General features: G+C 37.3%; 1 protein-coding gene across 3 annotated transcripts in view; it reads left to right on the top strand.

The window, feature by feature from the left end:
• The first annotated feature begins 7,871 nt into the window (after window positions 1-7,871).
• Window positions 7,872-25,067, top strand: part of atp8b2 (ATPase phospholipid transporting 8B2) — a 142,695-nt gene continuing 125,499 nt past the window's right edge. The window contains exon 1 of one of the 3 annotated variants that reach the window (XM_028794033.2): window positions 7,872-7,999. The gene's annotated coding sequence lies outside the window, so the exon portion shown is untranslated. Of the gene's footprint in view, window positions 8,000-8,874; window positions 9,074-9,348; window positions 9,373-25,067 lie in introns of those variants that run through there. The other 2 variants (XM_028794030.2, XM_028794031.2) reach the window with 2 other exon arrangements.

The raw sequence follows: 25,067 nt of genomic DNA, 5'->3' as shown, positions 1-25,067 counted from the left end.
TTGGTCCAACTATTTTTAATGATATTCACATATGGTGACTGGTGGAAAGTCACAAAGAATCCAATATATTCACGTTTTCTTAAATAATTTGGTGGACTCTCATGCCACTTTCCTGCTTGGTTCCTTATGAATTTCAAAACTACATCATTGCAGACCCGAGACTGTGTTTCATGATTTAAATGTGCATTATCAAATACCGTCTTCTTTTTTATTTGCAGATCTGATCCACTCTATAAACTTGAGAGAGGGGTGTCCCTCTCCAGTCATCTTTGCTTTTTTACTATGTTTTGTTTGTAAAAAGCCTGTTTACTGTGTTCCTAGATAGGGTGGTATAAAAGGTAGGGTAGTGTAAATTATATGTTTATGTAAAGTCCTTATTGTTATATGTACAGAATACAGTGAAATCTTACTTGCAAATACTAATCAATATGAAACACGCCATCACTCTTCAGTGCCATGATTAATAAGTATAACTGCCTTACCACAAAACTTCTATGTTTCCTTAATTTCATCCCATTTACGGTACGCATTCTATGTTTCAATCTATAATTCCTCTACTCTGGCTGTAGGCTGCTCTGCTAAGACTGGGGTTGTCTTTTTTGCAATTTGAGTGTTTTGCTTTACATCAGCCAGTGTTTATATACTGTAACAACTCCAGCGGGAGATTGTATGAGACCGAGCAATGGAAATACCCAACTTATGGCGAATACTAGTGTGTGGCTGATTAGTAAGTATACTGTAGTTGTTGCAGAAAAATGAAATAAGAATAGTGTTATTGACATGTGGATTTAAATGCATGAAAGAAGAGGTAGATGTAAGTGAGACTTGAAAGAGTACACCACTTAACATACCTGAGGGGATTTTCAGAGAGACAGACTCAGAAAGTTGAATGACTGTTCAACAAGAATTGTAAAATGAATGTTTGGAAATGAGACAAGTCCAGGGACAAACGGTCTCAGGAAGTTTGAAAGCAAGTTTGATGCAAGTGACAATGACAGATAATCTGGGAATTTGAAATTAACAGTTTTATAAATGGTCCTCAAAACTCAAGATTGACTGAAAGTCACCAGGAGGCTTAGGTGACTTTTACAGGTTTTCAAAATGCAGATGTTAATACCTCTTCTTATGTCAGAGCTATGGACCCTTGTCCCTCATGAACACTGACGTTAATTTACTAGACAAGGTCTTAGCATAGCAGTTACAGAAAGTCATCTGTTGTCATGTTCACCTTGATCAGGCTGGTTTTATTATCTCTTGTTCAGCCCCCTAATTATGAGTGCAGACTCCCACACATTGTAAGTGCCACCCAAACTCTTTCTCATCCATCAACTCTCCACTGTGTTGATGCTGAAAAGACCTTCTTTATATGAACTGGCAATTTTTATGTAGGGTTCTGAACACGATAGGCTTTGGCCCAAACTACATCAATCTGATTAAAACACTGTACTCCTCTCCCTCTAGGGTTATTCTGATTGACTCAGATATGTCCTCTCCTTTCCATGTCAATTGGTTGGTTTGGGCTAGGCAGGGAGGCCCTCTTTCCATCTTCTGTTCAACTTAACTCTTGATCCAGTAGCTACTGTCATTCATAACAACAAATGTCTTACTCCCAGAACTGTGCACACTACAAATCACTTAATCTCCTTATATGTAGATGCTGTTTATTATTATTGGGCAATGCTCTTTCTGATATCCCCTATGTTTTAAATATAAGTCCTTTGAACTCTTATCTGGCTATAAAATAAACTGGACAAAAATCCTTCTTTTTGCCTCTCAATGATCTCTGTTGCCATGTCTCCCTTCCAACTTTTATCTCATTATTAGTCAAGCTTAAAAATTTCAGATCAGGTCACTCATTTTTAATTTCCTATGGAATGGCAAGAGACCTTCTCTTAACCTTTCACTTTATTTCATCATAGGCAGAGAGCTGGAGTGCTCCTCCCAGTTTCAAATTTTACCACTGGGCATTTACTCTTAGCTTACACAAACCATGGACTTGTCCCATTTCATATGCACCTTTATAGCTCCTTATAGAATCTCATTTGTCCTCCTAATTATCTTTGCAAGTCATGTTATCAGTCTCCCCCTGTAATAAAAATCTTCCGGGGCTCTAGTTAGGGCCCATATTATAATATACTGTTGAAATATTGCAGTGTGTAGAAAAACGTATTGTTCCTTCCAAGAGATGGCATACTTGTTCTCTCATCTTTCACAAATCTGCCTTTTTAATTGGTGACAGGCTGTGCATATTTTGTCCCTTGGAAGAAATTGGGAGTTTGCCTACTTGGTGACCTATTCAATGGCTTAGGCCTTATGATGTTACAATCTTTACAGACTTGCTTTAAGTTTCTTAGTCCATCTTTCTTCTGCTTACAACTCCGGTCAGTGGTCATGACATGTGGCATCTCTCTATCTAACCCTCTATCTTTACATTCTCTTTACTTACCATTTCATTCCTTTACACCTAAGAAGAAAGCTGTATCCACTCCTTATACAGTACTCTGCAAATCATCCTTCAAACTTCACTCTAGTCCAATGACTTCTCGCTCTTGGATTCCCTTTTCTCCTGGCATAGAATATCCAGAAATGTTGGATTTTGCTCAAGGAATTCCAGTTATCATTTCATACAAGTTAAAATACTTCATACCACTCTGAAATGTTTTATTGGGTATCTCCTCACATCCACTTTGCCACTTCTGTTCACCTGGTTTGTCCTGCACCTTTTAACCCATGTTCTGTCACTCCACTCCTGTCTTTTCTCATTGGATAGAAGTCTGTCACTTCCTTTCTTCATCTTTTTCTGTGACTGTTACTCCAGTGTCTCTAGACACTCTTTTATTGGCTATCACTTCACTCGTATTTCCCCATCAGCTTGAATTGCTTTATCTTGCCACTTTAACAGCCAAATTACTCCTCTTTTTCAATTTAATCTACATAGAACTGTCCTGCTGCTGAATCAATCGTGCTTCAATTAAAGCCATCGAGAATTAGTCTGCCGCAGGTCAGTCAAATAGATCCTAGTTGTCTGGGCCCCTTTGGCTTTGTTGGGTTACACTGTTCCCTTTTTAACTGCCTTTTCTTAACATTTTGTGTACACATTTTGTTTCAATAAAAAGTTGATCCAAAAAAAAAAAAAAAATAAATGTGATGTTTAGCCTATAAATTTTGAGTCATATATAGTTTACAGTGTATAGTTGGATGTGTTCCATAACTGTAAGACCCTTTCCTGGCTAACACTCAGATTGAACATATGGTGAAGAACTTCATGTATTTCACTGTTATGTTAGCATGGAGTCATCCCAAACCTCTGCTGTCAAAATCAGCAGTTATGAATAGTAAAAATGCCATTTCAATTCACTCTTCTGCTTTACTATGTGACCATAAGCAGGCCACATAGCTTGCCCATGCCATAAATAAAAAATGCAAAAAAAAAGCAAACAACATTATTCTATTCTGATATTGTAAGTTGCCTTAGATAAATGTTTCAAGCAAAATTTATATACATCTGTTAAGTCTGTCTTCACAGAAAAGACTTGTATAATTTAATTGCACAAATCCCATACATTTTTAGAGTTTGTCTCCTAGGAACAGGTTGCCCTCTTATGGCATTACCTTTATGCTTTAGCCACCTCTACAGCACAATTGGTGTATAATAACAGAAACATGAACATTCAAATAATCTTAAAAAAGTGCAAAGGAAATATTAATAAAATTGGCTAGTATAAAAATAAATAGAACTTATTCATATAGCATTATTAATAATATTATAATTGCCTTACTTGATAGGCTCCAGGGTATGTTTGGTGCCATTGCAGTAACTACAACACATGAGGTCAGCATTTAAATGAAAGGGAATGCACTTTGCACAACATAGACTCATAAAAGCAGTAAAATAAAAACTAGTCAGTTCATTATCATGGAAAGCTGAATTCCTAAGGGAAAGGGCCGGCCATGAATGAGATGAAAGTCATTCACCATAAATAAAATGATTTATATAAATAACACTTTTAATTGATCACTCTTTTATTTGATAGTTGAATTTGATACTATGTCTTTAAACACACTAAAAAGATAAACTATACTTTGTTGAAAGCATCCAATAAAGAACCTTAGCTAAACATATCTTACAATAAATATACTAATTTATGTATGCTTAATAGCAGGAGCAGAAACCAAGATCTATCACCCTATATGGGCCTCCCTTAATAGGCTTCTGTATCACCAAGTATGTGTGAGAGCATTTGGACAGCATTTCACACACTTATGCCATCACTCGCCCCTCTGGCCTGGTTTGGCCTTTCATCTATCTGTCAAGCAGGTGTCACTCTGCTGTATTTCTTTAACTTTGGCTGGAGATTTTCTACATCTATTTTTGAAGCAAGTTCCTACATCAGAAGACACCATGCAATACTGCCATGTGATGACCCCAGCTCACTCAGTATCTTAGATTTCTTTTTTTTTTCTTTTTTAATCAAGCAATCAGGAATACAGGGAAGTGATTACACACTTACTGACTGAAGGATTTACTGAGAAGTCTTGATATTAGCAAAGAGAACATGCTAGTAAGACCTAATGACCTCTTATTTATGAACTTCATTTTATGTTTTATCCAATTCAGTATTCAGACACAAGCACTTAATCTTTACTTGTCCCTGCTGCCTTAAAGAAGAAAGGTTTGAACAATTCTCCTAAAATTAGGAGATACAGGGGTTGTGTACATGAAGAGTTGGCTCATATCTAAAGAGTAAAAGTGAATGTCATCTGCATCAGTAAATGCTCAACTTAATTTTAGCTCAGTTCCTGTATCCAAGTGACACTCACTCTCACTTATACATGAAAATGTTTGATTTCCATAAACATAACTACCTCTGTGTTGGAAGAAAATGAGACAATCTTATTCTGTCCAGCCTGGCAATCAAGCCTAGAACCATGGAGTTGTGAGGCTGCAGTGCTAACCACTATGCTGAACACTAATGCCAACCCTTTCACTTCAAATATGTAAACTTTTAATTCATTTAGGAATTTTACAAATCTGCCTCTTCCAACACAAGATTGTGGAGGGGCTAACACCTATCTCAACAGCACCAAGTGGAGGGCAGGAATCAAACTTGAATAAGTCCACTACAGCAAACCCTCACACACATTTTATAGATGATAGCCAAGCTAAGCCACACATTTCTGGGATTTGGGAAGAAAATGGAAAACATGAGAAAACTCATGCAGAGACATGGAGAATGATTTAACTCCCCACAGAGAGTACTGATACAAAGTATCAGCAAAACAGCTCACATTTCACAGCTTAGAATTTTTACAATTTATTTGGCTGATTGTTGACTACCTCCTGCATTTTAATGTTATTTATGCTACTTTAACAAGGCACAAATTTGGCAAGCAAAAGACCCAAGTCTCTTCACAACTATTGCATCATATCATCACCAACTAATATGATCCCTGCTATAAAATACTTTTTATGAAGTGGGTACAACAAATCAGTTGTCTTACTTTGGAACAGTGCAGCTATTGCAGCCACTTAAACCATGGATCTCAAACTCCAGTCCCAGAGGGCCCCAGTGGCTGCAGGTTTTAATTCTAACCCTTTTCTTAATTAGTGACCTATTTTTGCTGCTAATTAACTTTTTAAATTACTTTTAATTGACCTGTTTTTTAAGATTTGTTCCTTGGAATTTCTTCATTGTTCCTCTGAATTGCTTCATTTCTTTCCTTAAACAGAAATGAAATGTGAAGTGAGTAAGCCAACTAGGCTAGATCCTCAAACTCCAACTAATTTCACTCCAACCAGTTGCTTAATCAGGAACAAAGTCTTGTTGTTAATTAAACCCATTCTTTAATTCCATGGCTTGTTGCTGCGCTCATTGTGCATTGTTGATTTTTTCTTTACTCTTCTAAGAGCACTGTTAAAATGTTTTGGGGACCTGAGCAAATCACTATTTCTGAGACCTCCACCCTTTTTATTTTCAGATATTCTATGATGATCACAGTTTGCTGGTCATGTTTTTGTTCATTTTGTATCATTATTGTTTGGCTGCTAATTAAGGAAAAAGAAACAATTATTGTGTCCAAGTCTTCATGAGCAAGTCAATTAACATTAATTCAAAAGAAGTTAATTAGCAGCAAAAACAGGTCACTGAAAGGTTAGAATGAAAACCTGTAGCCACTGTGGCCCTCCAGGACTGTAGTCAGATCCCAGAAACTATAACAAGTGCTATAGAATAGAACAGGAGTCAAAAAGAAAAACGTTTTCTTCCTGTCTTGCCAATCTTTGCAAGTTCAGCCTCTCAGTTTCTCAATATTTTCCTGTGTTTCACTTCTCTCAACACCCTGTTCATCTGAGATGTCAGTCAGCAATACGAATTGGATAACACTTGGATCATTCTTTAATATTTTTTTAATTAAATACAGTATTCAGTTATTATACAGTAAGATGATCCAATTATCAGGAAACACTGCAGTCCTTCTGCACCTTAGTTCATTACTGCACTCTGCAAATATTACGCTCTATGTAATGCAAGCGAGCCTAAATTTAAAGTGTAACTCACAAAAACACTAAGAGGGTAAAAACAGAAATAAAAGTACAAGGATTGGATCTACAAGCAGATCTCATGGTCACTGTCATGCAGGCATGTCACTCAGCAATAGTAGCAGCTTTATATCTTACATGTGGAGTCATTTGTTTCACCCATACACACCAGAAAACCACATATACATATACACACACTAAAACATAGCAACTCTAAATTTGATCAGTATGAACAAGCATGCATGGGAGTGAACCCTGCAATGGTCTAGAGTTGGTTTCTGCCTTGGTTAATGTATTGCCATAACCCTGAACTAGATAAGAGGTTTAGAAAATGGATGGTTGGCTATCTCATATATTGACTTCTCCATGGTACAGTTAACAACATCAGTAAATGAAACATAAAAATGATCTACTTAAACTATACTGTACATGGCATATGCAGTGTAAGTTTTGGTCAGGTGATTATTACAAAAATAAAATTGTTTCTTAAAATTTTTAAAGCCATTTACTTCAACACAGGGACACGTACAGAAGTAGCTTCAGGCACAAAGAATGAACTACTCCATCATTGGCACACTTGTTCTTACCTAGCCACTCTAACACACCTTTGTGATGTTGACCCACAAAAACAACGGGCAGTAGCCAAGTGCTGCCTTGGAAATAATAGTCCAGTGCACTATGATGTCAGTCACATTCATTTGCATTCAATTTTATTCACCGCATTTCTCTTAAACTCACCTAATTCATGAATTCTTAATTGGTTGCCTATTTACCACATGCTCCCCGAGTTTTGAATTTTTCCAAATCTGTATGTATTTTGATTAAACAATGGTATCGACTCACCTGCCTACCTTTATGGCAGTCCTAAAACAAATATAAATATCAGCTGAAAAATAATACATTAACAGTGCAAAATTCATTCCGTCCTCCCGAAGTTATTGGTAGTGATCTTGTTATCTGCAGTTTACAAGTTCAGCACGTGGTGGAGCCGGTGTACCGTATGAATTTCTTTAAAAAATATGCGTAGTACACTTTTTTATCTTTCTAATATTTTTGTTATTTGTGTGGTTTACATTTGAACTTACCTATCATTTTAATTACTGCGATAGTGTTTAGTTAAAAAAACGGAAAAAAAAACAACAGGTTTTACAAATATATTAGTTTGTGGATGTAAACATATTTTTATGTTTAAATTGTTATTGGTTGGCGCACTGGAATAACTTCCCATCCTTAAAAAAAATACACACGGACAAAAGTGCACGCCTATTTATTATGATTCGAATAGGAAACACGCCGTGAAATTTGATATGAATCAATAAGGTCATATTTAATTTTAGTACCTTACACAGGGAGGGTCGTTTATCACAAAGACTTCACTGCAAGATGTTCGTGGAGCTGCTCCTGGACCTGTAAGCTACTCGAAACAGCGGATGCTTTACGACGAAAGCATTAACTCTGTAGGTAACGCGAAACAAAAATATAAAATATAACGTGGAAACAAATATGATACTACTACTACTGCTAATAGAAATGAAGTTGGTCGTCTGCTAAGAAGCTGTAAATGAGATCATTTCCTGACGGGTACATTTTGAACTACCAAACTCAAAGCGTATTGATAGTCAGTTCACTGCAGGTAAAAGAAATAGAAAAGATGCCAATAGGCGATACTACCTTTAATGCTTATTTATTTATTGCAGGAAACGATCGCATTTATTAAGGTCTTAGTTCGTTTTTTAGTAATTGTCTTAAGAATATGCGTAGCTAAATAACAGATTGATGTAAGAGGACAATTGAAAACATGCAGGCGATATAGGCATCAGGACACACCGAATGGGTTAATTAAAATCTAATGCAGTGTTTATTTACCTTTTTTTCTAATTAGAGATTGCGCCGCTCGTTCAATTCAAACCTACGCAACCTTAAGACGTTTGACAGATTGTCTTTCGAAACCCGCTGAAGAAATCTTTCAGGCGAGAGCAGACACCAGGTGTGGCGCTTTAACTGCCCTCTTGTATCTTCGTAAACGGGGGAGGGGTTGTCTGGACCACTTTGTATCAATACCGGCATTGTCTTTGTTTGATTCTTCTTACCTACTTACAGATAATAACATCTACGAAAAAATGGAAAGATGAATGTACGCCCTATTCTTTAGTTCTCTTTTTAGTCACAATATATCCGCTCAAATAGCTGAACGGCTGGGGTCGCCGTTTTTCCCCTCATAAATATGTCGGCGCCATGATGCGCTTTTCTTTAAACTTACCCGCCCTGGGACGTCACTTCTGCCACTCAAATTGTAGGGGAGAGGCTAAGACGGCGTGTGAATGTGTGTATGTATGTATGTGTGAGAGAGGGAGAGGTGGGGGCCAAGGAGACAGGCTACGTTTTTGCAGCCCACACCGCTAGCCACGTTGGTGGCTCATCCGCGACGTAATGGGCTAGAGGAAAAGCTTAACTTCAGCGGCATTCGATACCAGCGCGGCCTTAATGGTGTGTGCATGAGTGCTGGGGAAGCGGAAAGCGGGGACATTTGCAAAGGTAACGGAACAGGCTTTACCTTTTTGTGAGCTTCTCGTACGTTGGGTCAGTAGTGTGTGTGTGGGTGAATGACGTGCACGAGGATGTCGTTGCGTGCGCGTGAACGCAGCTAGAGTGCTGATGTGTCCGCTGCGTGCAGATGTGCTGTGCGGGTCTACCCCGCCCGCTAGTGTTCCGTTCTCGTGTGTATGTGTGTGTGTGTGTGTGCGCGCGCCCCCCGCTTGCGTGTCATCAGCGGACTTTGTCGACTTGTATGTCTTTTTAATGTAGCCTACGCAGCGCCCGAGTGTGGAACAGAGGTAATTCTGTTATTAACAGAGAGATAGGCGTTGCTTTTCCTTTCATAAATATTGCATTTAACAAAGAACTCGCTATTACTTTGTTTGGTTTTTGATACGTTCCATTTTCATCCTGATGAGAAATATAAATAATATATTAGCTGAAGCTTATATTTCCTTTGGAAAGGAGGTGTGGTAGTTTAATTCCCGAAACTATGGAAAATGTCCAGTACAGTGTAAGCAGCATGTTTTAAATCTGTAATTTCCAATGCTGAAGTAAAAACAAAAATAATGTTATGTGGGAGAAGTTTAATAATATTAAACCTCGAATGTAAATACTGTTAAGAAATTTTACTATTTTGTGTTATCGTTTTGTATTGCATGTAAGAGTTCCTCAGTATAATTAGTTTGAACAGCTGGTTTGCTAATATCTCCTCTATTTGGACCTAGACTTCAAATAACAATACTTATAAGTCACAAATGTGTATGTACACCTCCACAAGCTAAAATCTTTAACCATCTTCTGAGCTGCAGATTTTTAAACCTTGCTAATGTTAAGAGATTTGTTCATAAAGTCCTCAGGAGCCTGAAATGCAATCCATGGATATGAACCTGTGCCAAGAATTTTTTTTTCTATAGCCAAAAAGCCAGTTATAGTTGAAACACTTTTTCTCTTTAACCCAATGTAGTTCAGGACATGCCCAGCCAAATGTTTAAAGTTGGAGAGCTTATTTCTTTGACATTTTTTTAAGCTTTCCAGGAGCATTTGATTATGTGCTAAATATGTCTATTTTTATTTGATAGACTTATCCTAATAGAGAATAAGTTTTTTTGGGTCAAGAAGAAATTAAGTTTCATATCTTAAAACACTGCCAATTTTGTGATTTTTTTTTTCAGGAACAGACAGGCTCTTCTCAGTTCTTTCTGCTTTCGTAGCATTACTAGACACTGGTTTGCCTCAGGGAAGAGGGAAGTGTCTAGATTAAGATGGCTTATGTCTTCACTATTGCAGAGAATTTTTAACACTATTTGGGAGATATCTATAATCTACTGGCACTTTATTAAAATATTAACACTTTTTCATTGCATGGTGCTTAGCTGTGGATATAATAACAACAAAGTGGAATAAAACCCAGGTAGGAAACATTTGAGCCAAAATAGACACACTTTAAACGGCTATAATTGACAAAACACTAAGTTATAGCTTCCAAGTTGATAAACTACATTTATCTGGAAGAATACATTGCATAGTTACTGCAGTTCTTTTTAAGCTTTCAAAATATGATACATAGCATTTTTCATGTTTTTGTAAAACAGAAGCAGATATACTGTACAATATAATTATTTAAACACATTTAAGTGAATTTGAAAATGAATGGAGTCATGAATGTTTAAGTGCTAATGAGGCAGCACCATTTAAGTCTGGAAGCAATTAATTTCTGTCTCTCCACTCTTTCTGGAAAATGAGTGATCATCTTTCATTTTGCTTTCACAGTTACAACAAAGTTTACTGGCAATTAAATTATTTCTATGTTACAGTTAATAGATAGCCTTTTGTAATGCCTTTATTCATTCAGCTGCATAATTTACAAGTGCATAAATCACCACACTTGATTAATTTCTGTTGTTTGAAGTAAATGTATTTTAAAAGCCCAACAAACATTTTGAAAGTTGTTTGTTTGGCTACAGTAGTGGTAAACTATTATTTCAAATCTTTAATACATTTTATAGATTTTTATGTGTTATCAATTGGAAGCTTTTTATTGCAGATTTTCAGTGAATACTTTAGTCTTTTGCAGCCTTATGTGTTAGATTAGGGTGTTTATCTGAATGGAAACAAAACAATTTTTTCTAAGTTATCGAATTAATTTGTTGAATCAGTATTCATGACAACATATTTTGTAACTGATGATTGGTTATACAGACTTTAGAGGTCCTTTCCTTAAAAAGGAGATGTGTTTTGTCTTATTGGGTCTTTCGTTTTGGTAACCAAGATTGCTAAAAAGTTCTCATATAAAACATTTGGAGTTGACAGGGTATCACAGTGGTTAGTTCTTCTGCCTTACAGGCCATGGCTTCTGATTCCGAATGGCTTACCTGGTCACTATCTGTGTACTGTGTGCTGAATCTCTACATGTCTGTATGGTATTTTTTCTACACTCCAAAAATGTGAGTTAGTTTTGACAATTCTAAATTGGCTCCATGGGTGTGCGTGTATAGGATGTGAAATGGAATGGTGCCCTTGATAGGGTTGGTTCTTGCCTTGCGCCATGATGGCAGCCTAAGACACGTGAAAGTTTTATTATGGTAGTCTCTGATCCCCTGTGACCCAGTATTGTGCTGGGTTCATGAAATTAATAAATAAACAACTTGATGCCATAAATCAGAAGCTATACTACATAAATATCTTGTTTTTCTCATAAAGTAGTTTTGTTTTGGTGGTGTTCTAAAACAGAGAATATATATATTTATAAATATTTATGGCTAATATTACAATCGTACAGCTCTTACTGTATACCCTGGCTTGTTTCATATAAAGGACCTCATCTTGCTTGCTGTTATAATGTTCTTTCCATGTTCACATGGGGATTCCTTCCAAAGTTCAAAGATATTCTTTTTAGTTTATTTGGAAATTTAGATTGGATTAATGTGTTTTCATTGCAGCTTTCTGGAATCCTGCATTATTATGCTGTTGGGCTCTGACTTTCTATGACTGGATAAACGTTGCACACAAAATTGGTAGATGAATACATTTAAAATGTACCTCTGTATAAAATGAATTTATTAAGTTAGATATTAAGTTATCGGCTTTGAATGTACTATATCTGTGCAATATAGGAAGCATTTGGAGCACTGAAAATAAAGCTAACGGATTATAGTCGAAAAATCCATCTGGCTGCAGTGCCATTTCAGGTAATGTGTTTACATTGTGAATTGCAAGTTAGTTTTTCAAGATGCTCAGTCAAAACCTGAGGAATTTTTCCTTTGTGCCAAAGATTATGATGGATTAGGCTTTATGGCTGAGGTGGTGGTTTTGTCTGGGAATGTTCTAAGGGAATTTTGTTTGGGGTGGTGGTGTCGAAATTGCTTTTTTCTCTTGGTGATTTCCTTTTCAAACAACTGGTATTCTGAATGTTTTTGCTTATTTGACAGTCTGCACCTGTACATTGAGCTGTCGGGGTTAAATTACAAACTGGAACACCTAAACCTGTCTCAGCCTGCAACTGTAAACATTTTTTTTTTTAAGTCAAGGCTGTAGCAGATTCCTTCAAACGTTTTCCTTCTCATTGTTGAGCTGAGTAATTGCTGGTTAACATACACTGTGAAATTCTCCCAGGGTGTGCCTGAATCTTTCAGGATGGCATTTAGACTGTCACTTTTTCACTGAAATGCCACTGAACATTTTGTCCTTTTCACTATGCGACTGAAGTCCTATACTGTAATCTGGAAATTGTGATTTGCCACATGGAGCATTGTTAAATCCAGAATTAATGTCCAACTGACAAAGATCTAACCTGCTTAATCAGCAACAGCTGGTATAGAATAGAAACCATTGAGGATGGAATCCATTGCAGGCAATTTGAAATGTACCTTTAAAGAAAAATAGTAAGAATGCTATTTGAAGGACTGTTGTGTGTTTGATATTGCATTGATTGACTTTGAACTGGCTTAAATGAGTTTTATGTAAAATGGATGTTAAATTTGAATTTTACATTTATTCCTGTGACAGATGAGAATTTTATTAGAATTTATCAGTCAATCAACCAATGACATTTCAGTGAACAAGCAGCAATCTAAAAGTCATCCTGAATGATTCAGGCAATAAAATTATATCAAATATTAGCATCCATGGTAAGAAGTTTGGTATCCCCTTGGGCTTTGGTTCCGGTTATTTTTACACTGCTGTTTGGATTTGTTTTCTTCTCACCTCACTTTAGACTTTATGTTGCTTAGCTATGAGTGACTGTTAATTTCTGAGGATTGAAAACCTATTGTGCTTTATGATGGGTCTGCTTGCTAAAGGGTGTAGTCCTTAATTAGATGGATTGGTAGACTTCATCCATCCATTTTCTAATCTACTTACTTATATCATGGTTGCAGGGTAATGGAGACTTTCTCTACAGCACTAGAAGCATGTGAAAACTAAGGATGAAACGTAAGACAAATGTGTAAATGTTGTATGAATTTTCATTAAATATATTTGTACTTATCATGATTAAATGATTTCGAGAAAACCATTGTTAGGTCTAATTTAACATTTCAGGTGGTTTAAACACACGTGGGGAAAAAAACCTTTGGATATGGAGTTGTCTTACAGTTTTGATTTGATCATACATACAAGTTGTGAATACAGCAGGATGCATGGGAAACCATCTAAATAAATCTAGATATCTTACTTTGCTGCTTAGTTCATAGACAGTTTTGCAAAGGCTGAAAGTGTTTGTGACCTTGTTTAAATTTGTAAACAAAAGGATTCTTTTCAGATTTCATGGGAAATAGTTTTTAAATGATTAAATGTGTCATTGACTTGTGAGCTGAATCAATAATGCAAGAGTTAGGGTATATAATTCATACTGTATTAGTGTTTTTTCACTTTGGAGCCATAAAATAAGGTGTTGAGCAGGACTGAGAATGGTCTGTATAATTAATTAGTGGTGACTAGAAAGAAGAGCTACAGCTGGATAAACTGACGATCATGTAGCCATGGTACTGTATATTGAAACCTCTTTTAGTAAAACTTGAGGGACTGAAACCTTCATGTTAAGCACAGTTTGTAACAGACTTCCTTATAAAATACTTTGGTACAGTAATATATTAATACTAGGGGCTTACCCCCTGCTCCTTTCGCTCACCAACACCCGTTTTCTGCGCTATGCGCCAGCCACTTTGTGTCTCTACCGCTTGTGTTGTGAAGAGAGGGGTTGAATGCACCCCAAGGAGACGCGGTCGCTCCTCCGAAAATCCCTCTTAAATGGTGATACAATGGGAAACAAATAGTTTTTTTTTTTTTTTTAACCTCCTCTTTGCTCGACCAGCTGCTGACTTGCTGCTGCTGTGCCACATGATCTGCATCTCGTGCAGTGCTTCGAACATTTAAAAGCCCGTAGAGCAGCTGTCTTTGTCATCTACTCTTTGTCTTTTATTTCTGGCTCCGGGCGAGGTTAAATCTCTTGGCACAAAGTCTCGTCTCACGGGACGTGAGTTCTTGATATTTTTTAGTTTATAATTTAAAAACGGAATAAGAATCTGAAAATCTCACAACATCACATTAAAGTTCGATAAGTCCTGAAAAGAATGATACCAAACATATATACTATATGTAGGTTTTAAAATAAGCCCGATTTAAAGCATGACAAAAAACGTGACATAAAAACATCACATGATATCAATGCACAAATTCGTTGCACTTTTAGGCTTAGGATTTTATATATATAGAGTAGATATCTTATAATGTAAGCTAAAATTAATCACTTTTTCTTCTGATCAAAGGCCAGTCTTCCAAGTTTGGGCTGTAATGTGAGTCAGACATGATGACTTTAAATGTCAACCATGTTTAATACAATGTTTCTGCACTTGTTTCTTAGTATAAGAAGTTCACCTCATAGGTGATTTACTTTTGTAGGAAGTCTTTTAGACTTTCATAGACAGTGGCCTATTCAGCCTCTTGATTAATTTCCATTGTTTTCACATTCTTTCAAGTGTTTACTTCCTCAATTGTCCGTTTTATCTGTACTATAAACAATTAAGAAAAGGCAGATGTTAGCAAAGATGCTAGTTTGTTTGAGGGATGCAGTTTATTTGTCAAAAAAAAAATCACTTCTCCAGGTAAAATGTTTCATCAAAACTTTAAAAATATAAGGATTTGACTGACATGATTAAATTTGCAGTAGTATGTTTCATACATCTAGTAGTTATTGGCAGGAATTAGTCTGTAAAAAAAGTACATACCCAGCAATCATAGGAAACCAAATTTGGAAACCACCGCAGTTAATACTTGGAAATTGCAGAATCCACAAAGCTTGGAATTTGACTCTGTGTGAGTGGAAAGTACTGTTAATGGTTATAGTCAAAAAGAAAATAAATAAATAAGCTTTTGTAACTATCAGTTCAGTCCCAGGATGACATCTGTATTTTTTGTCACAACTAAACATAGTCTGGAAGAGTTTATTCAACAGTTTTATCCCTGGTTTATATTTTTCAATTGTGGCTTAACTGAACTTTGAGATACTATACTGTAAAGGAATCTGTTATTTCATAACCATTCTTATTCAATTTATACTGCACATCAGTTATTGAAAACCTTAATGAAACTGTTAATGAATATGTGCACTTCAGCTGACCTGGACAATACAAAATTAATAATATTCCAGCCAAACTGAAACAATGTTCAGTTTATTTAGTATACCAGTATATCTCAATTGGTTTACAGTGGATATACCAATTACTTAATTTAGCTCTTATATTTTTATTATATCATCAAATGTTGTACTAACTTCTGTCCGAAATGTGTGCAACAAAACAATGCTTTCAAATAACTGACAGTTTCATCACTGTTGTCATAAATTCTGAGTACATTTCTCCTAGAATGGTACACACAACTGTCTGGTGGATTATGCAGTGATATGATATCAGACCTGAGTGTTGATCTTTAAAAGCATTTCACCATGTCCTTCTCTTTTCTTGTCATGGATGGTGCTCCATCAGTAGCTATTGACACCACATGTTTCAGGTCAGTTTCTCTGCCAGCACTGGCATTATTGCTTCATAAATGTCTTCTCTTCTTGGGCAGTCATGATGACTATTCAGACTGCTTCTTGACAAATTAAGCACATTTGTTACACTCATCCTTATATGCACGGTTTTCATTGTCAACTTTCCTTTTCTTTTTGCTGAACATTTTGACTATGCCATTTTCACTTTTTTTCTAACAAGTTTTAACCGTGACCAGTTTGGCAAGAATATTCTTGGTGGAATGGCGAAGCTGGATGTTTAAGGTGGTACTTGCTCACACTGCCCAAAGTGGCAGGCTGTGGTCTTGCACAGTAGTCCCCAAGTTCACACATGGAGTGTTGCTTCTGTGCTTCATCCAGATACAAGGGCACCAGTAACAAGTGCTTTGAATACAGTTAGCTTACATGGTGCTGTTTTTTTTTTCTGTGTGCTGAGAACAAATCACCAAAATAACTGAATTTTTGTTTTGTTCACAGTCCAGATTAAACTGTATTTGGGTCTGAATGCGGACTGGAGTCTGGCTATGGAAAACTACTGCCCTACAGCAAATGGTTGCCTGTTCAGTTCAGTGACAGGAATTTTGAAAATCGGCATAGAAGTCTTTTTAAATTCCCTTCATGGGTGATTTTTGTTCAGCTACCTTTAAAGTCTCCCATAGGCTACTTGTGAAAAAACACCAGTTTCTGATAAAATAAACCCTAAAAATGCAGATTAGAAGGTGGTGCTGTGGCAGATGAGCAAACTACTTGCCTGGAGATGATAAAATTTAAAATAATTCTAGCAGTCTCCCTGCGCTAACATACACATAACAGGCTTGAATGTAGCACATGAGTAGCATGAGTTTCACTTTAGTCTAAAATGTGCAGATGCTTTCCCAAAATACTCCCTGGCTATCAAACCACATTTAAGAACATAATCTTCAGGGCCCCTTGGTCACTGAGTAATTCTGTGACCTGTCAGACTACACTAAGGGTTGATATATTTTTTTTTTCTCAAATGTTATTGCCAATGTGTTACATAAACTCAAGGATTAATAACGTGTCTTCTAATGCAGACCTGTCTTAGTTACTTATGTTTGGTTTCATTGAATCGGGGGTTTTGTTACGAAATGACAGCTGTTTTTCATTTACACTTTTGCTTTATAAAGTTAGTCTTTCATGTTGGAAATTATCTGTTTGGCTCCTTTTATTAGATGATATTTTACCCCAACGGCTGGTTACACATCGGCTTTATTAATAACACCACCAATCCCCAAAGAGGCACAAAATATTCCTGTGTCCACCACCTACTCTGATAAATTAAGAAACTGGGAACAGTCCCTAAAGCTTTCTGTCAGACTTACATTTACCAACCAGTCCAGTGAAAATTAAATACATCTGTATTAATGACATGAATGCATTTATTGTGTCTGTTAGCCTGTGGGAACATTTTAGTGCTGTGATAATGTTGTTAACTTAATATAACAACATACAATGTGAATGTGCACATCTGATCGAGCTATGGCAGTAAGTGGTTCACAAGCAGTGCTGCAGATCTCATTTGTCTAAGGGACTAAGCAGCATGTCTGAAAAGTGGAAATCCTTACAAAGAAAATGTAACTTATAGACCGCATGATTAAGAACATTTTTCATTGTTGAAAATTATAATTTTTTTCTCAGTCTTTGTTGCCGCAAAAATATTTTTTAACATTGTTTAAACCCCTAACTGGAGCAGCCGAAAGAAGAAGAAGAAGTTTAAGCAAGTTCTTTCATCCAAAAATAGTCAGTACTGTTCCCCTTAGTGTTTAAATATTGGTGTAATACTGTTTTCTAAAGGTTCCTAAAGTACATTTTTCAACCATATTTTTTGATAACTGATATTATTGTATATAACAACAATATTTATTTCTATACCACATTTTCATGCAAACAATGTAGCTCAAAGTGCTTTACAAGATGTCAAAAAAGTAGTTACATGCAAAGAAAATAAAAATTAAAATTAGGTAAGAGTAATAATGCATAAATAGTATACAAAAAATAAATAATGCACACTCCAACAGATATATGAAGTTTAATTCTATACCGTTTCAGGTGCTCTTCACCCTCCATTTAAAAAAAAAAAAAAAAAAAAAAAAAAAAAAAAAAAAAATTGAAACTGACATTGTGTCATCCCTTAGGGCTTGAATTTCAGCATCTTTTACTTAAAAATCTCACTTGGTTTAACTTAATAAAATGAGAAAATTGCTCTTATCTTTAACGCTAAAAAAAGCTTTAATTACTATTAATCTTTTCCCATTATAGCATGAGAGAAATATTTGGTTTGGGTACCAATGTCACCAATTAGCTGTGAGATGCAAACATTTTAACTTGCAAACAAGACGGCACTAGTTGCAGTTACGGTAAATGAAATTCAAGAGCAATTTCAAATGATGAAGAGGCAGACCACTGTACTCTTACTGATATTGTAATGTGTTAGTGAGAGTCAGTGCCGAAGCTAGATTGTTTTGCACCCTAGGCCAAGCTTATTAGTGTGCCCATTCACTGTTCAGTAACCCATGTGGCTGGGTCCCCCCACCCCCACCCCACCCCATTATTTGTGCCCTAGGCTAATTCCCTGGATAGGGCGCCAGTCCATCACACGGTAAACCAACCCATGCATGAAACACACACTAATGCCAATTTAATGTTCCTAATTCATGTAACCTGCATATTTTTGGACAGTGGGAGGAAACCGAAGCATGTGAGGAGGACCTGGGATGAAAACCCTGGTCTCCTTACTTTGAGGCAGCAGCACCACTGTGCCACCCCTCTCTCTTGAATTGAGAGATTTAATTTCACAGAGGCAACCTTAAAGTACAGAACAGTCTGAAAAACAATCATTGGTAGTTTGTGACATTTGAAGCTTCAATTTATTGGACTTGTTCTTAAATATTACTGTTCAACAACTAAATTAACCGGATAATATTTCCATGTACATATGCAAAAATAAATCTCATAAAAAGTCATACACATGACATAGTGACTTGTTCTCAAGTGTGCTCTTATAAAGTAGCTTTAAGGACATTTTGACAAGTAATTAAACCAGGGGATCTCAAACTCGGTCCTGGGGGCCTACTGTGGCTTCAGGTTTTTGTGTCAACCAAATGCATAATCTGTGACAACACCTGATTACACTGACCTCATTTAATCAGCTGTTTTTTTCCTCTTCTCTTGTAATTCAGAAGAGCATAATAGCATTATTTTGCATTTATGAGACATTTAGAAATATTTCTATTTTTGCTATAGATTTAAATGCTTAACTCTTTTTTTTTTTTTTTTTGTTGATTTAACTATATTTTGCCCTTTCTCTGTGCAGTTTACTCCCTTCATTGTATCTTAATAATGACAATAAAAAATTAACAGAGCAGTCTCCCAGGCAAACAACACTGAATCATGAAAGACTGCGACTACTTTAGTGTCAGACCCACTAATTAATAAATAATGGACTAACTAAACAATAAGAACATTGGAAAGGTACATAGAAAATCAAGATGAAAATATTATTCAAAAGAAAAAAGTTCATTATTCCCATATAATTGTTTAGTACATTTTAATATTTTGTTACCAAACTTAGTTTTCTAATTTCCATATTGTTCCCAAAACACAAAATCTGGGAAATAACAGTTCACTTAATCAGCTCATGAGTCCAATTAAAAACAGAAGCTGGTTGGAACAAAAATCTGCAGCCACAGTGGGTCCCCAGGACTGAGTTTAAGAACCCCTGGCTTAAACTATTCTGAGACTTGTGAAAACTGCTCATGATGAAAGTTGGTGTTAGATAACTGATATGTAAACCTTACCTTTGAACTTTTTTTCCCAACTTTGCAGCTGCTTTTAATACAGTTACCAAAGTATTAGTTTTTTCTGCCAATTTCAGTTCTTTGTAACTTGTGGTAACTAAATTCAGCAAACTGACGTATTTCACACACTTTCATGTACCACTTCCTTTCCTCCACCTTTTCAAATGGTATCTAATTAAAAAATATATTGCAACACTGTTTAAGAACCACAGTTATCTTTATTAAGAATCCTAAAGTGTTTATATCATTTTTGTCTAGAGGAAAAACAAATAAGAACTGGGTGCTGACGCATTTAAAAGCCCATGCTTTTAATTTGCCTGCTAAATTAAAAATTTGATTAGAAAAGATTTTTATTCTTTTTACTTGCATATTAATGGAAGGTTGGGTAATGAGGTCAAAAATACATTTTAAACTATAAATGTATACATGTATACAATCACACAGAAATTTGTAAGTGATGATAGCTGATAGCATGTTTTCCCTACCAGAGCATATGCTGGATGAAGAATAGAAAGTAATGAATGCTCACACATTTAGATCTGTAAAGAGTGACCTTGACAGAGGCATTAAGCCACCCCTGTACTAAGATATCTATCTCTGCAGCTTTTCTACTTCATTTGATCAAATGTGTCCAGTTTCAAGTTAAATATTATGTTGTTCATTCAACTTCCTGTTCATTTTACTCTGCTTTTACTTGTGTACTTGCTTGTATATTATTATATGGTACACTTGATTGTATTATATTGTAAAATCTTCCATCGAGTGCTTTCCTGCAGAATCACTAAAGTATAATTTGTATGGAAATACTGTATGGTCCATTCCATACATTTTTTTTATTAAGGAATTGCTTATTTCTTTCCCTCCTTCAATCAATGTGCTTTGCTGTCAGCATATACACATATGATTAAGTGGATACTCTCCCTTAAAATGTTCAAATTTATTGACCTAATTTGAATTCAAGGTAAACAAGAATGACAAATCTTGAGCTTAGTGCTTCAGGTTTTGCAAACAATGTTCCATCTGAGAGAATTTGTAATCTGTTAATTGCTTCATTACACAACAAGTACATGTTTTCATTCAACAGTTGAGGTTTCAAGCCTCTTCAGTATTACTAGTTTTAGTACTTTATATCTGGTTTCCCTGTTCATGCAGTCCACACAGTACCAATGCTAGATTATTTTGCACCCTAGGCTAAAATTATTAGTGTGGCAACCGACTATTTGGTAGCTAATCTTTGTGGCTGGGTTTTTCCACACACTTATGATCTGTGCCCTAGGCGAATACCTAACTTGCCTTAATGGTGGCACCAGCCCTGAGTCCACATTAAACATGTTGTCTTCTCACATGGAAGTTCTTGGGAACCCAGATTTTGCTTACACTGTATTGTCTGACCTACCATTATTGAAAGCATTACACCAGACTGATACCTGTTTTCATGACATTAATATAAGACTATAAACCTCCATCACACAGCAATGAATTTCAGTTGGGACTTGTACCCATAACACTTTGAAATTGTATTACATTATACACCTGGAATTTGATCATGTTTCAGGACTTTATGCTATGTATAAAATTATATACATTTTAGTCCGCTCTCAAACGCACCTTCTAATGATCTTAAACAGAACCACAAATAATATATTATGTACTTTGCATATTCAGCCAAGTAACTCAACTCTGGTACTTTCCTTTTGTAGGTGATCTGGCTGAATGGTACCTTTTGTGCATTGTAATGTCAAGGTTGTCATATTCTTTTAGATAATCTATGCACTGAGAAGGTAATTTGTACATGTAACATAACAAAAAAGATACTTCTGTCCACAGGCCAGCCCAGCAGATAAACATGGAATTATCATTCTATTAGAATTGGGGTGTGTAGCACCCTGAAATTTGGCATGTCTGCCTGTTTGCACTTTAAAAAAAAAACCAAAAAAAACACCCAAGCATGTGAAATTGCAAGGGGACAATTGAAGAGATGCATACTTTTGTCATATTGAAACGTAAATCTGAATGCCAATTTTAGCTTTGCAGCAGTGTTCTTCAGCTTGTCAGTAATTTGCTTCATTCAGTGGCCCTCGACACACCATCTGTGGTCTAACAACCCACGTCCTGCTTACAGAGGAATCAAAGCATTACGCACATCTGAATCTGTTCCTCGGAGAGTCGCAGTCAGGGCAGCTGATGGAACGGTCCTTACGGATGACAATACAGTTGTGACCCGCTGGGCTAGCTACTTTGAGCAGTTGCTCAAAGCTGATCCTCCAGCTAGGACGTTGGATATCTCTGGGTCCACGGTTCTTGAGGCTAATCCTCCAATTAGCTGTGAACCACCCAATCTCACTGAGATTGCACAGGTGGTGAACCAGCTGAGGGGGGGAAAGACTGCAGGGATCTGTGGTATCCGGGGTGAACTTCTAAACTCTAGTGGTAAGGCTGTCCTCCTGGCATTGCAAGCAATCTTTGCTTCCATTTGGGAGACTGGCATCATCCCAACTGACTGGAAAACGGGACTTGTCGTCCCTATCTGGAAAGGGAAGGGTGATCGCCTGGATTGCAGCAACTATAGGGGGATAACACTGCTCTCGGTGCCAGGTAAGGTCCTTGCTAGGGTCGTCCTTAATAGGATCCGTGATCACTTGCTTACCTACCAGCGACTGGAACAGTCTGGTTTTATGCCTAAGAGGTCTACCATCGACTACATTCTGGCACTGAGGGTTCTCATGGAGCGCAAACACAAATATTGGCAGAGTTTCTTTGTAGCCTTTGTCGATTTTTGCAAAGCGTTTGAGTCAGTTGATTGAGCTGCCCTGTTGGACATCCTGGGGATTCGTGGGATTCCTTCGAGGTAGCTGCATATCATGGCCGGCCTGTACACTGGTACTGTGAGTGCTGTGCAGAGTGGAGGCAGGACCTCTGCGTTTTTCCCAGTTGATTCTGGGGTTCGTCAGGGGTGTGTTGTTGCTCCTACTCTGTTCAATGCTTGTATGGACTGGGTGTTGGGCAAGGTCATGGGATCCAGCGGCTGTGGGGCATCTGTTGGTGAAGAAAGGTTCATGGATCTTGACTTTGCTGATGATGCTGTGATCTTCGTGGAGTCAATGGAGGCTCTGATTGGGGTGCTCGAGAGACTGAGCGAGGAGTCTGAGTGTCTGGGCTTGCGAGTGTCCTGGATAAAAACCAAGATCCAGGCCCTTAATGACCTCTTCTGCACAGCCAACAGCAGTGTCTCTGTTTGCGGAGAGAGTGTTGACCTTGTTGAGAGGTTTACTTACCTTGGCAGTGACATTCATGTCTCTGGTGACTCTTCCTATGAAGTCAGTAGACAGATTGGGAGAGCGTGGGGGGATCATGAGGTTGCTGGAAAGGGGTGTGTGGCGCTCCCGATATTTATGCAAAAGGACGAAGGTCCAAGTCTTTAGAGTCCTGGTGCGTCCTGTCTTGCTATATGGTTGCGAGACATGGATGCTATCCAGTGACCTGAGACGAAGACTGGACTCCTTTGGTCCTGTGTCTCTCCGGAAAATCCTTGGGTACCATTGGTTTGACTTTGTGTCGAATAAGCGCCTGCTCATGGAGTCCCAAATGAGGCACATTACCTGCATTGTGAGGGAGTGTCAGTTATGGCACTATGGCCATGTGACACATTTCCCCTAGGGTGATCCAGCTCGTAAGATCCTCATTGTTGGGGACCCGAGTGGCTGCACCAGACCAATGGGTCGCCCACATAACACCTGGCTGTGGCAGATAGATGATCATTTCCGGAGGGTGGGACTGGACCGCGTGTCTGCCTGGGGGGTTGCAATCCGGGATCCCAAGTTGTTTCGTTGTGTAGTGGGTGTGGCAATGCACTGTAGCAGTGCATGCTCCCCAACTTGACTTGACTTGAGTGGCCCTCTAATTCTATCTCTCTGCTACATTCCCTCAAAATAATTCTTCCTGCAGCTTACTTTACATCAGAGATGGTCATGTGTTGAAGAATGCACAGTTTTATTTCTTTAGTATACCTAGTCCATAAAGTTGTTTTGAATATCTCAAGTGAGATTTTTTCTAAGCAGTTCCTTCCATTAAGTTGAGAATTGTGGAAACTAAGGAAACTGGTCGCAAAGAGGTTTGTTACACACTTTTGGCCCGCTGCAGCATCACATTTTCCATGAAATGCTTGGCAATCTTCTCCTTTCTAGGTTTTTAGTTTTAGGTGAAAATTGGGTTGTCAAGATCTAGGTGTAGGCAGTTTCAGAGACTCGGGATCGTGGTGTGTTGGAAGCAAGAATTAAATATCTGAGGTGTACAGTACAATCTCTTAAAAAGTCCTGAGAAAAGTAATTTATTTAGCACATTTTGGATGTGGCTGACATGGTAGTAAAAGCAGTGCTGCCTCACTGAAATCTCTTGCCCAGTTTTTGTTCATCAGGAATTTGCACATTTTCTTTGAATCCATATGGGTATTTTCCATATGCCCCAAGGATGTTTAGGTTAGGGTTAACTTCTAATTCCACACTTGGCTTGTATAGGTGCGACATGAATTGTCCCTGTGAAAGATTGCCTCCATATCCTGAGCAGTCTTAACCCTTACTTTCATTCCTGCAAGGAAAGGCTCTGGCTTCATGTCACTCCTGAATTTGATTAAGTAAGTAAGAGAATATTGTGGGATACTACATTTCTGCTTTGAACAAAATTCCAAGGCACCTATACAGTTATGGTTTGATAGAACCATTCATGTATTGAACCCACTATAAAAAATTTGGTGGCCACAGTGGGCTGGGGCGCAGCAATTCAGGTACATGGTAAAGATCATCACACCTTCTCTCCTTCACCCTATAGGCAATTCAGAGTCTCCATTTAACCAAATCTTCATGTATTAGGGATGTGAAAGAGAAGCTGCCACAAAAAAAAAAAGTTGTTGATATGGGTGCAACAAGCAAACTCCATATTGACAGAGACAAGGCAAGGATTAACCTGTGGCCTCTTGGATCTGTGAGGCAGTGATGCTAGACACTGCGCCATGTTGCTAATCCAGTATACAGTTATTGTTCATAATTCTAGGTAGTGACAGTGGCATATAATAAATCAAGAACTTTGTGTATTACAGTTCATTCTCTTTACCACCAGGGGAACACTGTCTGTATGCTTTATGAATGAATACTTCATTGTGTATTTTGTGATT

Source organism: Erpetoichthys calabaricus, chromosome 2, assembly GCF_900747795.2.
Source record: "Erpetoichthys calabaricus chromosome 2, fErpCal1.3, whole genome shotgun sequence".
Lineage (NCBI taxonomy): Eukaryota > Metazoa > Chordata > Cladistia > Polypteriformes > Polypteridae > Erpetoichthys > Erpetoichthys calabaricus.
The sequence above is the reverse complement of the archived record's forward strand: the minus strand, read 5'-3'. Positions and strand labels throughout refer to the sequence as shown.